Source organism: Eurosta solidaginis, chromosome 3, assembly GCF_040869045.1.
Source record: "Eurosta solidaginis isolate ZX-2024a chromosome 3, ASM4086904v1, whole genome shotgun sequence".
NCBI classification, from domain to species: Eukaryota; Metazoa; Arthropoda; class Insecta; order Diptera; family Tephritidae; genus Eurosta; species Eurosta solidaginis.
Window position 1 is genome coordinate 77,682,391 of NC_090321.1, and position 14,491 is coordinate 77,696,881.

General features: G+C 35.6%; 1 long non-coding RNA gene across 1 annotated transcript; it reads right to left on the reverse strand.

Moving 5' to 3' along the window:
- Positions 1 to 455: 455 nt before the first annotated feature.
- LOC137246478 (uncharacterized) lies at positions 456 to 2,519 on the reverse strand. The gene is made up of 3 exons (XR_010951514.1): positions 2,398 to 2,519; positions 1,181 to 1,833; positions 456 to 1,066 (listed from the first exon to the last, which is right to left on the reverse strand). It is a non-coding gene; the product is annotated as an uncharacterized lncRNA (long non-coding RNA).
- Positions 2,520 to 14,491: the final 11,972 nt, after the last annotated feature.

Here is a 14,491-nt window from a genome sequence, read left to right on the forward strand (position 1 = left end):
CTCCAGTGAAATGAAAAAAATAAAATCAGCTGGTGAGATGAGCCAACCATATAGTTGAGCCATTGTAGCATTGTGAATGATGACTAAGTGTGTTATCTTATCTGTTAACTGCCTGACAGTTGTTCAATATGGCTACTTTTCAGCGTTTTGACAGGCTGTTCAATATGGCGGCGCCTATCTTCAGCGGGTTATAGAAAGAGAGACAGAATGAGAAAGCGATAGTCAAATACAAATCAGGTGATCCAATCACTTTGGAATTTTGACGTTTATGCAGGAGATATCACACTTAGTCATCATTCACAATGCATTGTAGCACTGAACTAAATACGTGTATATTTGTGTATACATAGAAGATTTCCCCATATTTAAAAGCAAAACCACTGGAAAAGTAAACGACTTGAAGATGATGTAAGGAAAATAAATAGTTTGCTTACGTGCGAAACTATTTAAATGTTAATAATTCTATCAGTATCTTAAAATTTTGTGTACGTTTCTTCTTATTTTCAACAAAACAGATGTTTTATATTAGTGCTGCCAGCTCTCATAAAGTTGATCCAGATCGTTCCAATGAGATTTGAGCCAGAGCCAGTGCTCGATATACCAATGGAACGGCCCTATTGTTGTTGCACAACTCACTATTTGGAGATTCCGCATTGCGCATGTAAACAAAAGATCAGCTTTTTTATGGGCAATTCATACGTCATTTTCCTTTAACTCTTGTTTTTTTCTCTCTTTCATTCGCTCAAGCAGTCAACTGTGACGTAGTTCGAAGTTTCTGAAAATTTAGCCTCCGCTGATGATCAACGAGATTGACTGAGTTTCGTGTGTTAAATCTTAGGACAAAATATTATTTGTGTGCATTCTTATGTAGCTGTCGCTATATGTTGTACGGCTTAGCATTGTTTACTATATAGCTATGGCCAAAGAGAAAAGATATCTAATCTATTTGTCTTTGCCTATTTAATCACCATTAGGGCTGATCACATTCAACACGGTGTCTACAGACCACAACCACAATAAAGCAAGGCTTGACGACAACCGTAGCCAAGCATTGGCTTCTTGATTACTTTCAAAGCGGCAGCCACCAATATAAATTACAGCAAACAGTAGCGAAAAAATTTGAAAAAAATATTAATTATATTTTAAAAACGCCCAAAAGAATGATTTTAGCTATTATTACCTGTTATTTACTTATATTTTAGTTTTTATTGCCAAATAAAACGGACGCCATTTACTGTCGCTTCCCAAAAATAGAATTAGGTTTAACCTGGCTACAACAGCTGTCGTGATTGATTGTCGGGCTACTCTGTCGCGCCGAAAATAGCGACGCTCATAAGAACATGTGTAAAAATAGTATGACAGGTGTGGCGACTACAGCGCCGTCGTGAATGTAGTCAGCATTGTGAATGATGACTAAGTGTGTTATCTTATCTGTCAACTGGCTGACAGGCTGTTCAATATGGCTACTTTTCAGCGTTTTGACAGGCTGTTCAATATGGCGGCGCCTATCTTCAGCGGGTTATAGAAAGAGAGACAGAATGAGAAAGCGATAGTCAAATACAAATCAGGTGATCCAATCACTTTGGAATTTTGACGTTTATGCAGAAGATATCACACTTAGTCATCATTCACAATGGTAGTCAGCTCTATTACCCGTTCATGGACGCGCGGCGCAGTGCTGCTCCCTCTAAAGGGCCAATTAATGGTGACTTATAACCATAACCAGATAAACAGCTGATCGAAACTATCAATGTCTGCGATTAATGGTGCCATACCATAACGCTAACGCCATAATCAACCAATTGGTTTTTGGTTTCTCGCCATATCCATAACCTAAAAATATTTGAATAGGTGAATTTAAAACTTTTTGTAGATTTGGTAAAAGTCTAGTTGAGGGGTCGACTGCTAATATGTTACCAAAAATATCATGAGAGACATCAAACGACGCGTCTTGACATCAGTATTATTAATCCGAAGGCGGAAAATAAAAATTTTAACTCGTTCAAAAGATATTAACGAAAACCCGAAAAAAGACCCGCGGGTACCTCCGAAACCGGGAGTGGTATCCATAGTATCTTTCCGCAGAACACCTTTCTACGTTGGTGCCCTTCAGCCGCGCTTATAAAAAATTACCCTGGGTGGGTCCAACACCGGTTTGGAGACCAAAACTATATCCGCGCAAAACACTTATGTTCACAAATTTTTTTTGTGGGTATCCAACATTACAACAACCACATGAAAATCGCCAATTCAACCGCAAATATCTCCGGACGGAGATACAATTTTTATATTCCGCCTTCGGATTGTTTTGGTTTCGAGATTAATACGCGTCTTTTGACACCTCTCTCGATATTTTTGGTAGCGTATTAGCAGTCGACCCCTCAACTAGACGTTTACCTTAGATTTTATTCATTGATTTGGATACGTTATGACTCATAGGTCCTACACATAAGCAGTTTTTCATATAGATGAGTTTAACAAATGCTTATGCATTATGAGTAGATTGCGCGTATTTTTATGGAGAACGGTAGAATGAGCGACACTGGCGCCATCTGATATTGAAAAGTAGCCAACTCCCCAATTTTGTTTCAAGCAAATCATAAGAAGAAGAATTTGAAATTTTCTTTGGCTAAGGGTGTTGACACATTTTGCAAGTGAAATTATTTTTCCCACTGGTTGGTAAATTTTCTAACATTTTTCGCAATTAAAAACTGCAATATAACAATCGAATACGACACAAAATATGTTAGCAAGTATTTTTGTTGTATAGGGAGAATGTTTATAACAGTGCTTCGCGAAATTTTGTATGTGAATGGGCAAGGCGTAATAAACTTCAATTGCGACGTCTGAAGTTCCTTCATATTTACAAACGCAACATCTTGGTTGATTGTGGCGATCCCTTCAAAAAACGCGAGTACTCCATAAATAGTGTAAGGAATACTGCTTTAGGAGTATAGAAGTGTTCCAAAACTAATCTGTATTCATACAAAAAATGTGCTCCAATTAACATTGCGATGTCCTAGGAGAGGAGTAGGTGATCCCACTCTCGCTTTGTTTGTGAGTATTCCATAGAGTACATACGTGAGAGTACTTTCCAAAGTACTTTCACTGTAGTATTCCATGGAGCACCCACAGAGGATCATATGCGAAAGTACTAAAGAGGAATTGTGTCGGAAAGAATTATCGGAGTGAATTTAATTGAAAATGAGAGTAAATGAAGAGGGGCAATACAACTTTTATATTTTATACTACGAATATTCTTATGTTATTTAGCATTTGCGTGAATAAAGAAACTAATATTTCTCTATACTATAGTATGCGTACATAAAACTAGTGCACGGTTGCATTTTATCCAAGTTGCCATAGTATAATTTTATTATCAGTTATTTGTATGCAATATTTTACTTTTGGCAACTCTGTTCGATCGTCATCGTGGCGTGATCACGGTCGTTAAAAACGAGCAATGATCGGCTGATGGTGGTCCGCAAACGCATTGCAAAGGAGTATTGTTAGAGTACTCCAACATGAAGAAAATGGAACACGTAATCCAACAATTTTTGCGGGGATGTTATTGGAATGCATACGCTTGTGTTAAACGCATCTATATGAAAAATGTGATTGTGTCACCGCCTTAAGAGACTTATTTTTTGTGGAATTTGTTTATGAAATATTCACGATTTTTAGGTTAAGGCGCATAGGAGATGGAGGATTGGATGATAGGACTGGCTTGCCGGTTACCTTCTGTCAAATCGCTTTTTGGATGAATGACACGCGTCCTTTTTGTTTAAATAATATTTAATTATTAATAATTCATATTGACAATGTTTTTTTACAATTTAAATTATTTCCTTATTACTCTAGTAAGCTTTACATATGTGTATAATAATATGTACAAGCTACATAAATACATTAACGTCTATTTATAATCGTGCCCTTTTTGAAACCTTTTTTCGAAGCTCAGAGTGATGCTGCTCAATTTTCCCTGCGCTGCACAGTGTTTCGTGTAGAACAAGCTAGCTGGACAGAATTATTTTATGAGATTTTCCGTTTCATTTCATTCATTTATTACAACTACGTCATTTTTTTCAGCCATATGTTCTTTTTTTTATTTTTTTCCAAAATTTTACTTCATATGCATACATTTGCTTATTTCATATACAGTAACTCATTTGAATAAGTGGCATAGATCCAAAAAAATTTAAAGGACTTAAGAATATTACTTTATTGTACTTAAATTGAATGGACTACAAATCTCAATACTCTAAAAAATTCTAGAAATTCGGAAAAAATATTAAAATTTTTTATGAAAATTCGTCGAATTTTTGAAACATTTTTTAAATATAATTTAGTTTTTGTTATAGATCGTGACAAATTTTCTTATGGCAAATTAGTTAAAATAAATTTGCGAAACCGAAAATTGTAAGAATTGTCCACCCCCTTTCTACTTATTTATGTGAGTGACTGTACATATGTACATACATATTTTGTATTTATTTGAGTATTTATCCTGGCACTACAATTTTTACAAAATTATTTTATAGTACCAGTCAGGAATGTAAAAGTGAATTACAATAATAATAATAACAATGTAAATAATTAAATTAATTATGTGAAAATTACTTATTACAAAAACTTAAAAGTAAAGTATCATACAAAATAGAAAAGACAATAGATTTAAATTAAATAAAACCTGACCCAACAAAAAGTTATAGGGTAGGTTATCATTTATAATTATGTTATTATTATGTATGTATACTGTGAAAGCTTGAAACAACTGGGGTATTTATTGACTCCTCAACATTATCGGGGGACAGTAAATTTAAGACTTCTGAAGCCAGACTTTTAAATTTTTTCTTAGGTATCTCCCTAAAACTGTTAACTAAAGGATCCGATGTTATAAGCAACATATTCATAAGATCTCTATTAGTGGCTTCACGCGACTGCTTTTGTGTGTTATCATCCCTGTGCTTCCTCAAAAAGTTGACCAATAGGTAAAATTGCTGATTTTATAATATCAGTACTATGCACTAAGATTTTATGAACTATAACAGGCATATTAAACCATGGATAGAGATCTATGTATAATTTTTTAGTCTCGACCGCAAATTTTTCACATCTTCGGATATTTATATTGTACCCAGATGCTAATTCGCGAAGGAGAGTGTCGAATCTTTTGATGAGCGTTACATCCAATCCCGTAATCTCAGAATTAGCCTCAGAATTTTCGAAAAACCTACGAGCAGTGTTGCCGTCATTGGTATTGCCGAAACCTGGTTTTGGTTTATCTACTATCAATCCAAGTACACTTTTAAATTTATTCTGGATTTCGTTGGAACGTAGCTTTACACTCTCTTTATCTGCCCCATTCCTAAGCTGCCATTTTTTTACTTCGAGGCGATAACTTATGTGAAGCAAGCATTCAAAACATCTTATCCATGCATGGAGAGTAGACAAACCAAAACCAAGATTATCTCGGTTAGGCGTAAAGTCCCGTAACTCATTATTCATATCTTTTGGAGTGGCACCACAAATATAGCACTTTTGTGTGGAAGAAGTTTCAGTCAAAACAATGCAAACTTTTCCGTCAATCATTGTTAGAAGCATATTGTGATTTACAGAAACTTCGTATTCTTCGAGTAATGTAAACTTTTGCTTATATTTGCTATGGCCAGAGCTTCCATCGCAACCCCACTTGCTGATTACAGTATACGTCAAGTTTGTAGGTAATAAACTAACAAAAACTTCTTGATTTGCTAAAACTAAACGCTCAACAGTTTTATCTAATACGGACTGGACTTTAATTTCCGCACGTGTTTCACCCACATCAATTTCATTTGGATAGCATTCTGCCTTAGCTTTTCTTAGACTATAAAATGATGGATAAACCTTCTGGCTTGCTTTGATGCTCCACTTCCGAGTCGTTTTGTACCCATGAGTCGTCGACTTGCTATCTACGTAGTATGCTAAAGCTTCTACATTGCTCAAGCATCTTGCATCTGGCTCACATGTCACCTTTTTCCCGGATATTTGAGTGGTTTCCTGTGATTTTTTTTATAATGTTAGCAACATTTCTGTTGCCGGACATACGCGTTGATACTTCTGCCGCATAAAGTAACTCACCAGGACTTCTAGATTGCAAGCGGTCGTCCACTCGACGCTGTTTGGTTTTTTCACTGCAGCTAACAAAGTCCTTCTTTCGTCTTCCGGGGCAGGGGTTACCTGAAGAAGTGGTTGGTTGGTCTGATGGCAACTTTGAATCCACCGTTATTGTAAATGTGAAGTCTGGACCCGAAAACCACTCCGAGTTTTTATTCAAAAATCGCTCCTTATGTCTTCCAGAAGTGTTCCACTTTTGATACAGCTTCGACGAATATGCCGATATTTTTAAGCTTAAACTTTTTATCGAATACACAGCTGCTTCACTTAAATCGTACTTAAGTACAACAAAACTCAATAATTCTTTATATATGGTTTCCTTCGAATGTTGAACCCAAATGTCAAAAAACTCCGTTCTTGGTACGGTTATAACTAAACTGTTTTGTGTTGTTGATTTTCCGACAGGGTGAATAGTCGATTATTGTTGTGCTGCCATCTTAAGTGTTGTTGATCGTTCTGATTTGTTATCAGGTGTGCAGTATTTATATTACATTCAGGTATTGGCGTAGATGCTACCAAATGGGGTTGTTTTGTGTAGCGTTCCTGTGTGGTTATACCTGCATTAGGATTGCTTTGTATGTACCTGTTTTTATGCCTTGGTGACTGGTGCGGTAGGTTGTGGCAGGTTGAAGTCAGTGATCTTCGCCTTTTTGCTTTTGGTGTGCTCTTGTTGACCTTGCGCATTTATTTTTGTGTTTTATAGCTACGTGTTTCTTCCCTGTACCTGGGAATTGGTTTTGCTGTTTGTAGATCAGCTTTAAAGGTTCAAATGTCTCGTCGGAGCTGGTACGTACATAAATCCTATTTTATATGTAGAGATAACTAAATCTACAAAATTAAAAATAGATGTGCAAAGAATTCGCAATGGTTTTTCTTTCGACTATTAGAGAATACTTGCGACTATAACATATGTAAAATTTAGCCCGGATGTCCGCGGATGTATGTAACTTTTTTGTCCCTAAAGTAAAAAATATAGAGAAAAAATACCTCTTCTTCTTAATAACGGAATATTAAATATATTGAAAATACTCTATTTGCGAAAGAATTACTATTAAAAAATTTTACTTACCTTCGAGCTTAGAATCCATCAAAAAAATTATATAAAAGTGTTCTCTTAAAAGAAATATGAAGCTTAATATTCAACAAGAATTTTGCAAATTAATCAATGCATTTACTCCTGCCTTCTTACTTCAATTACTCAATATATATGAGCAAAAGTATCAAAAATCCCGTTATTTTGTTTGTTTTCTTTCATTTCTCATTACACTTTTCTTGGAATAAGAACTTTGTTTTTGTCCAGCTAGCTTGTTCTACACGAAACACTGTGCGCTGGTGGTGTCATTCAACATCAGTTTGCAGAGCAATATGAGTTTTGATGTTGAGCCTTTGGTCTTGACCCTTTCCCATAATATACTTGTTAGTGCCTTATATGTGGTACTAAAAAGTCGGATGGATAGTTGTCGCAGTTTTCGTGTAATTTGAGCAAATGTATGTTCTTCTTACAGCCACAGCTTGAATATTTGGGATATTGCTATATGCACATCGTCAAAATCAAATTAACTAGAATGAGAAAGAAACTAATATCAGTAAGGATAGATTAAAAGCGTTTAATATATGTAACCCGAAAAGTTTTCTATAAATAGGGCTCCACAATTAGGTATTTTCTGAGAGGCAGAGCTGTAAATCTGTGCAATCATTTGATGTTTTAAATCATTGATTTAAGAATGCTTTCTGTTCATTCATTCATTCTTTGCTAAGGAATGTGGCTTAAAAGTCAACCCATTCTTCATTCAGTAGTGGAAAAAAAGAATGCACTCCTTAACTCATTCGAAGAAAGAAAAGTAATTGAATGAAACACAAACATTTTTCAACACAGAATAAGCATTCAAATAAATGCAGCCTTTGCTGAGTGTGCACACACTTTTCTAGTACCAATCAATTATGAAAAATGTCGTACATGCACAAAACCCGCTCAAATATCACATAGTTGCATTTAATTAAAGCCACTTCAAAATTCCACCACAAAAATTTAATTATTGTCCGTGATGGCAAGTTTTTTCCATATTTAAATGATAATAAAGTACGAAGAAGTTAACTGGAAAAGTATTCATATTGAAATTTTCCTAAGGCCCCTATTTTGAGCATTATTCGATCTTCGGTCTTCGCTGACTATCGAACATCGAAAATCGAATTTGAAATTGGTATTATAACACCTCATCTCTGTCGAAATTTTCGTTTTGTATCTAATTTTCAAGCGAATAGAAATTTGTTGTCGACGCTGTATCGAATAGAAAAATAATTGTTTAAAATGTAAGTTTTTTGTATTTATATTCTACTTTCTTACAACCTAGTAGTAATTTTAAACTATTTGAATTAATTTTATATAGGTCCAAGGTCGTGAATACAAAACAACAGCTTGAAAGACTGGTTTCAATTATGGAACAAAATCCCCATATAGCAAAAAGAACTTGCACCTTATAGAAATGCAACTTTGCTTGATGCAGCTCAGCCTCCTCGTAATTCAGTTTTATCCATCTTTCACAAATAAAATTTTCCAAGACATTCAACACCTCTGATAGTACCACAGACACAGTCGGGCGGGCAAGTACGAGTGCATTTTCGTTTTAGGATATTAGGCATAGACTTGGCCCTTGTGCATTGCTGCAGCAGTTCATCTGTACTGAACAACAAGTCCATGAACGTTTCTTTGGACAGTCTGAAGTTTTGAATAAATCTATAAACAAAACTTATAATTTCAACAATTAAACAACTTATTTAAAAAGCTACACTTACGTGGTGGAATTCATTTCCAAAGGATTTGAAGCATCCCTCACCCGTCTTCTTCTGCTGGCTAGCTCCAGTAAGCTTTCTTCCTCATCTGCCTAATCATCAAACCACAATTCCGTCGTAGTCATACTTTTATTTTTAATATTTGTATTTAATAACTAGTTCTGCTTTTATGTATTTTATTTTATTTGACAGAGTATTGGAAATGTGCTATTGTGAACTTTTGAATTTATCGAAATTCACAATAACGCTTGCCTTCATCGAACGCGCGTCATAATACCGAATGAAGGTTCGTTCGATCAGCTCTTTCGACCACAGTCGAAGATCGAATTTGTCTCATAATAGGGGCGTAAAAATTTATAAATAAATAAAAAATAAATTGTCCATGATGACCACTTTTTCCATATTTAAATGACAACAAACTACGAAAAAGTTAACTGGAAAAGTATTCATATTGAAATTTTCCTAAAAATTTAATAATAAAAAGAGCAAATTACAAATATTTCAACAATTGATGATTAAACAATTGAAGAAAAGGCAATACATTCAGACCAATTCTAAATATTCCCGCGGATTTTTTTATTCCCGCGGAAAAATTCCTCCAATTATTTTCTCCTAGGGAGAAGAATAATTGGGGAATAGGAATTTCGAATTTTCGAAGTCAGCTGTTTTGTCAATTGAAATTTCGTAAAGTTTAATTATTGTTGCCAATTTGTTTGAAATTAAGAAATAAGGTATAAACAATGCACATTATTGTATTTCATGTGGTATTCACTGAAATGAGTAATGGATTGGTGCCACAGCAACATCAACAGAGGAGCATAAAAAGAAGACCGGCGGGATAACACAAATCCGCCGGAGTTGCCTGCATTTATTCTGCAAAGCAATTTTCTGGCGGCCAAGTCGAGTTGAGTTCGCCTTTCGCCATATGCTAAGATCTATTTAAGCCTTCTTAAAAAATCCTTACGCAATTTCTCGATGGCTGCATCAAATATGCGAAGAGCTCTTCCGTTGCTTATGATATACTTTTCGACTTAAAATAAAGATTATTGTGGTTGTTGTTGTTGTTGTATTAACAGTGACAACATTGTGGTAGAACGTAAATATATATTTTAGCACAAATTTGTACAAATGAGTGTTCTTTCTTAAAATAACCAATTTCCTTTATCTATTTTGATGCATTCCCTTTAATTTAACTAGTGGAAAAACTCCTATGAAATGGCAGAGAAATCTCCCTCACATTCATAATACCTACTTTTCTCCCATAACCGGTTTCCGCTTTTTCGAACATTGCTCAGAATACGACGAAAAGGAGAAGTGAAAAAACTCACAAGGAATTTTTATTTAGAATACGAGGAATGGGAGAAGGGAAAAAACTCGCACGGAATTTTCGTTTAGAATTGGGCTGATTATAAAAGCTCTTAAGTTCCTCCATATATTCTTCGTAGCGGTATATGGTCAAATACTGTATCTATACTTGTTTGTGAGTTAATTGCAATAGCAATATCCTATTTTCTAAGAAAAATATTCTTATTAACACAATAGTTTTGGTAGGTAGTTGTAGCTTTGTTGATAGCATGGAAATTAACTTTGAATACAAATCTGCTCAAGTAAGATAGAATTCAACCAAAACAATTTCAATCTTTTACCAATGCCGCGCAAATAGGCAGAGGTGGTCCTTCTCAACCACTCGGGTCCTACATTTATATTTCGTCAAACACTGTTAAAATATCAGCTGTAAAAAACTGTAGTCCGATGGAGCTAGTCAATTCCTTTGTGGGGAGGGAAATTAATAACCTCTGAAGAGGTTCTACCGGATTTTTTTTTTTTTGGCACAGATGAAAGAAACGGGGAAGGTGAATCAGGTGAATAGAAATAGTCTGAATCAGGACGATGCCATGGAAATAGACATATGTTTATCGAAATTCTCGGAATTAGGAAGCTCCAACGAAATCGCCGATAGATCTATGCACTTTGATGTATTTAAATGACTTAAACACAAGTATATGTTTTTGTTACATTATCGACAAAAAATATCCAAAATTTACTCTATTTGGTCAATGCACAATGTGTTCATTTACAAACTCCATTTTACAACAATAGCAAAATAAGTAGTAACATTTTGACATATAGCAAGAAAGCAATAGATTGTCTTTGCGAAGTTTCAGCCAAACTCGACTATATCTCCATGCCTTTTGAATACTTTATATAATCAAGAGCCCTATGGTTTTATGTAAGCGTGTTATCCGCGAGATTTACCTAAAAAGGAAACCAATCAACTCACAAGAGCCTAACATTTTTTGAGCTCACACGATTAATTAAAAAAATCAACCCAGTTACGAAGTATACAAAATCTGCTATGAAGTACTATTTCTTGTATGTCTTATGTTCGGACACCGTGAAAATGATTTAAGACTTTCCTGGTTTATAATTAACTACTTGTTTATTTGTTTTCGAAATGGTACCGTCGCAATATACCAGTAAATTCTTCTTTCTTTTCAGTTGCTCTTAAACAAACATAATAATTCATATTCAATAATTATAACCCGGCGTTAAGCTCATGAATTCTTAAATATTAAACTACTTGAATAATTAGAAGGGGCTCAATTTGCTATTGACCAATATTACGCCTTTTTTGCACCCAACTCCTAAATTGATTTAACATATCTGATGGTAATGAAAGTATACAAAAAATAACCTTGGGGTAAAAGTATTTAGTACTGAATAAAAAAAAAGTGTGCATTCATTTCAAGTTTACATTCATTAATTCATTCATGGTTCTTACCATGGTACAATTACCAGGTAGAAGCATAAGTGAAAATGCAACCCTCCTGTGTATTTTGTTGTTGCCGCTCGTACATAGACTGTCAATCGTTCTTTCAATTTCTGCTGTCAAAAGTGATGGAAGAAAAATGTCATTTGTATCAACAAACCGAAAACTAAAACAGAATATTAACTAGTAAAAGTTGGTTTACTGATATAGGAGCTCTTTGCCTCCACGAAATATATTCTTTCACACCGACGCAGCTCAATCACAAAAAAAATTGTGCATCACCGTGGCGGTAGCCCAGGGTTATTTTTAATAAGCGCGGCCGAAGGCCGCTAACGCAGAAAGGTGTTCTGCGCAAAAATACTATGGATCCGACCCCCGGTTTCGGAGGTACCCGCGGGTCTTTTTTCGGTTTTTCGTTAATATCTTTTAAACGCGTTTCCGCCTTCGGATTATTAATACTGATGTCAAGACGCGTCGTTTGACACCTCTCTCGATATTTTTGGTAGCGTATTAGCAGTCGACCCCTCAACTAGACTATTACCAAGAAATGTATAGAGTTTCTTTCGCAACGTTTATATGATAGCATCACTTCAAGATTATCACATGTTATATGTAATTGTGATCCGGAGCAAACGTATAGTGGTTGTTTAAATTTATAATTTGCCTATGTTGAGGGTGAATCATTATTAAATGTCTTAAAAGATGTGGCATTGTCTAGTGGCTTAGCATGTACTTCAACATCACTGGAACCTTGCGATTGGAACTGATGGCGATTTGGCACATAGTTCAATGAAAGCAATTTATTGTCTATAGGTTTGGTATTGGTCGTTTTACCATCATTGAAGAGGTTGATTATATTGCCGATAAATGCATCAAATATGTCGAACGTTTACGTGAAATGTCTCCTTTACCTATTGATTTGGAAAATATCCAATGGTCGCAACAATAATTTTGTTTATGATATATAAATAAGGGACTGTTTTCTATTGTATACATCTTTTTATGTATATATTTAGATATTGAATGTAAGTTCCAATTTAATGTAAAACAAGATACAACTTTTTAGGAAGTATGTAGTTCTTACTTTATCTGCCTAAGGTCGTTATTTTGAAGTAATAAAATGAGATTGGAAATGCTATCACTATTGTTAACTGTTTTTTCTAGTGGTTTGAAAGCCGTGCGAATGTATTTCTGCCTTAAAAAAGTGAAAAGCAGAATACCACAAACTGGATCTTACTCTGCTTAGAGGTATATCGTACCAAGGTTTTTTATTTTTGCCCCACTGCGCTATAATTTTTTGACTATTATCGGATCAGTGTAACCCCATTTAATTTGTTGTGTCCCTACCATAAATTGTCATCCTCCTAGCAGCTCCTTGTAGCGGGACTGCTCCATATTCTCTTACTCCGGGAAGGTATCGAACCCAATCCGGGTCCGTCTCTTCACCCCGGTCCTGAGAAATGGTTTTGCTGCATCTGCCGGAAAAGAATCTCTTTAGGACGGTCATACTCTGTTCAGTGTGTCTCGTGTAAGGGATGGTTGCATCGGACAGGTTGTTCTCGGTTTGATCCCAAAACCCGATGTCCACCTAACTTTTATAAATCTTTTGTGGCTCCTTGCTGTTCACGCCCAAGGGCGTCCCGTAGTCTACGCCTTAGCGCCCTCCCCGCCCTACCTTCCAGCAGCTCCGCTGCTCAGCAAGCCACAAGAAGTACCCGCTGCTGCTGTTGTTGTTGTTGTAGCAGTGCTTCGCCCCACCTAACAGCCGCGACCGATCACAAATTGTCATCAATATCCTCTAACGGGAGTCCAAGGAAACTTGCTGTTTACACAGGGGTGGACCATAATGAAAGGGGTCTTAGAGGCGTTGGTTCCACATTACAATTAAAGAGATGGTTGGTGTCATGTGGGGACACACTGCAAGCGGGAATACATTTTGTATGTCGGGATTGATTCTAGATAGGTAAGAGTTTAACCTGTTACAGTATCCAGAACGAAGTTGAGCAAGAGTGACATTTTGTCATACAAATTGACATTTATTGATTATGATGCCAGATTGTATGCGCTAAGTGGAGTATAATCGTGGCTAAAGGCCCCATTACTGATACTTAGCATAGACTTGACTTGGCTTGAGAACTGTCACTTACAATTCTGTTAAATGAACATTGCATGTTACTGATTACTAAAAACTTAGCAACACTTAACTTGACTTAGAAGTCTGTTGAATTTTGATTTTCTATGTAAGTTCTAAGTGACGTTTACATTTTGAGATGCCATTTGTTTATTTCCATTTCATTTTGACATTTTGTCATACAAATTGACATTTATTTAAAAATAAATTTCAACGCTGATTATGATGCCAGGTTGTATTCGCCAAGTGGAGTATAATCGTGGCTAAGTGGCCAAGTTAAGTCAAGTCTATGCTAAGTATCATTAACGGGGCATTAAGTTGCCAAGTTTACGCCAAGTCAAGTCAAGTCTATGCTAAGTATCAGTAATGGACCTTTTGAATGTGTGGGTGAACTACCCTACAAGACGGAGGTAACTAGTTCACCCACACATTCAAAGCTTTTTTCGCTCTCCACTAACACATCGATGTTTCATGCTGTCATCGAAATGACAGTTCATTAATTATTCCGGGAAACTTTGAAACGGAGAAAAAATATCATTGTTTACAACGAAAAATATATTCAAACCAATTTTAAATATTCTCGCGGAATTTTGTTCTCGCGGATTTTTTTATTCCCGCGGAAAAATTCCTCCAATTCTTTTCTC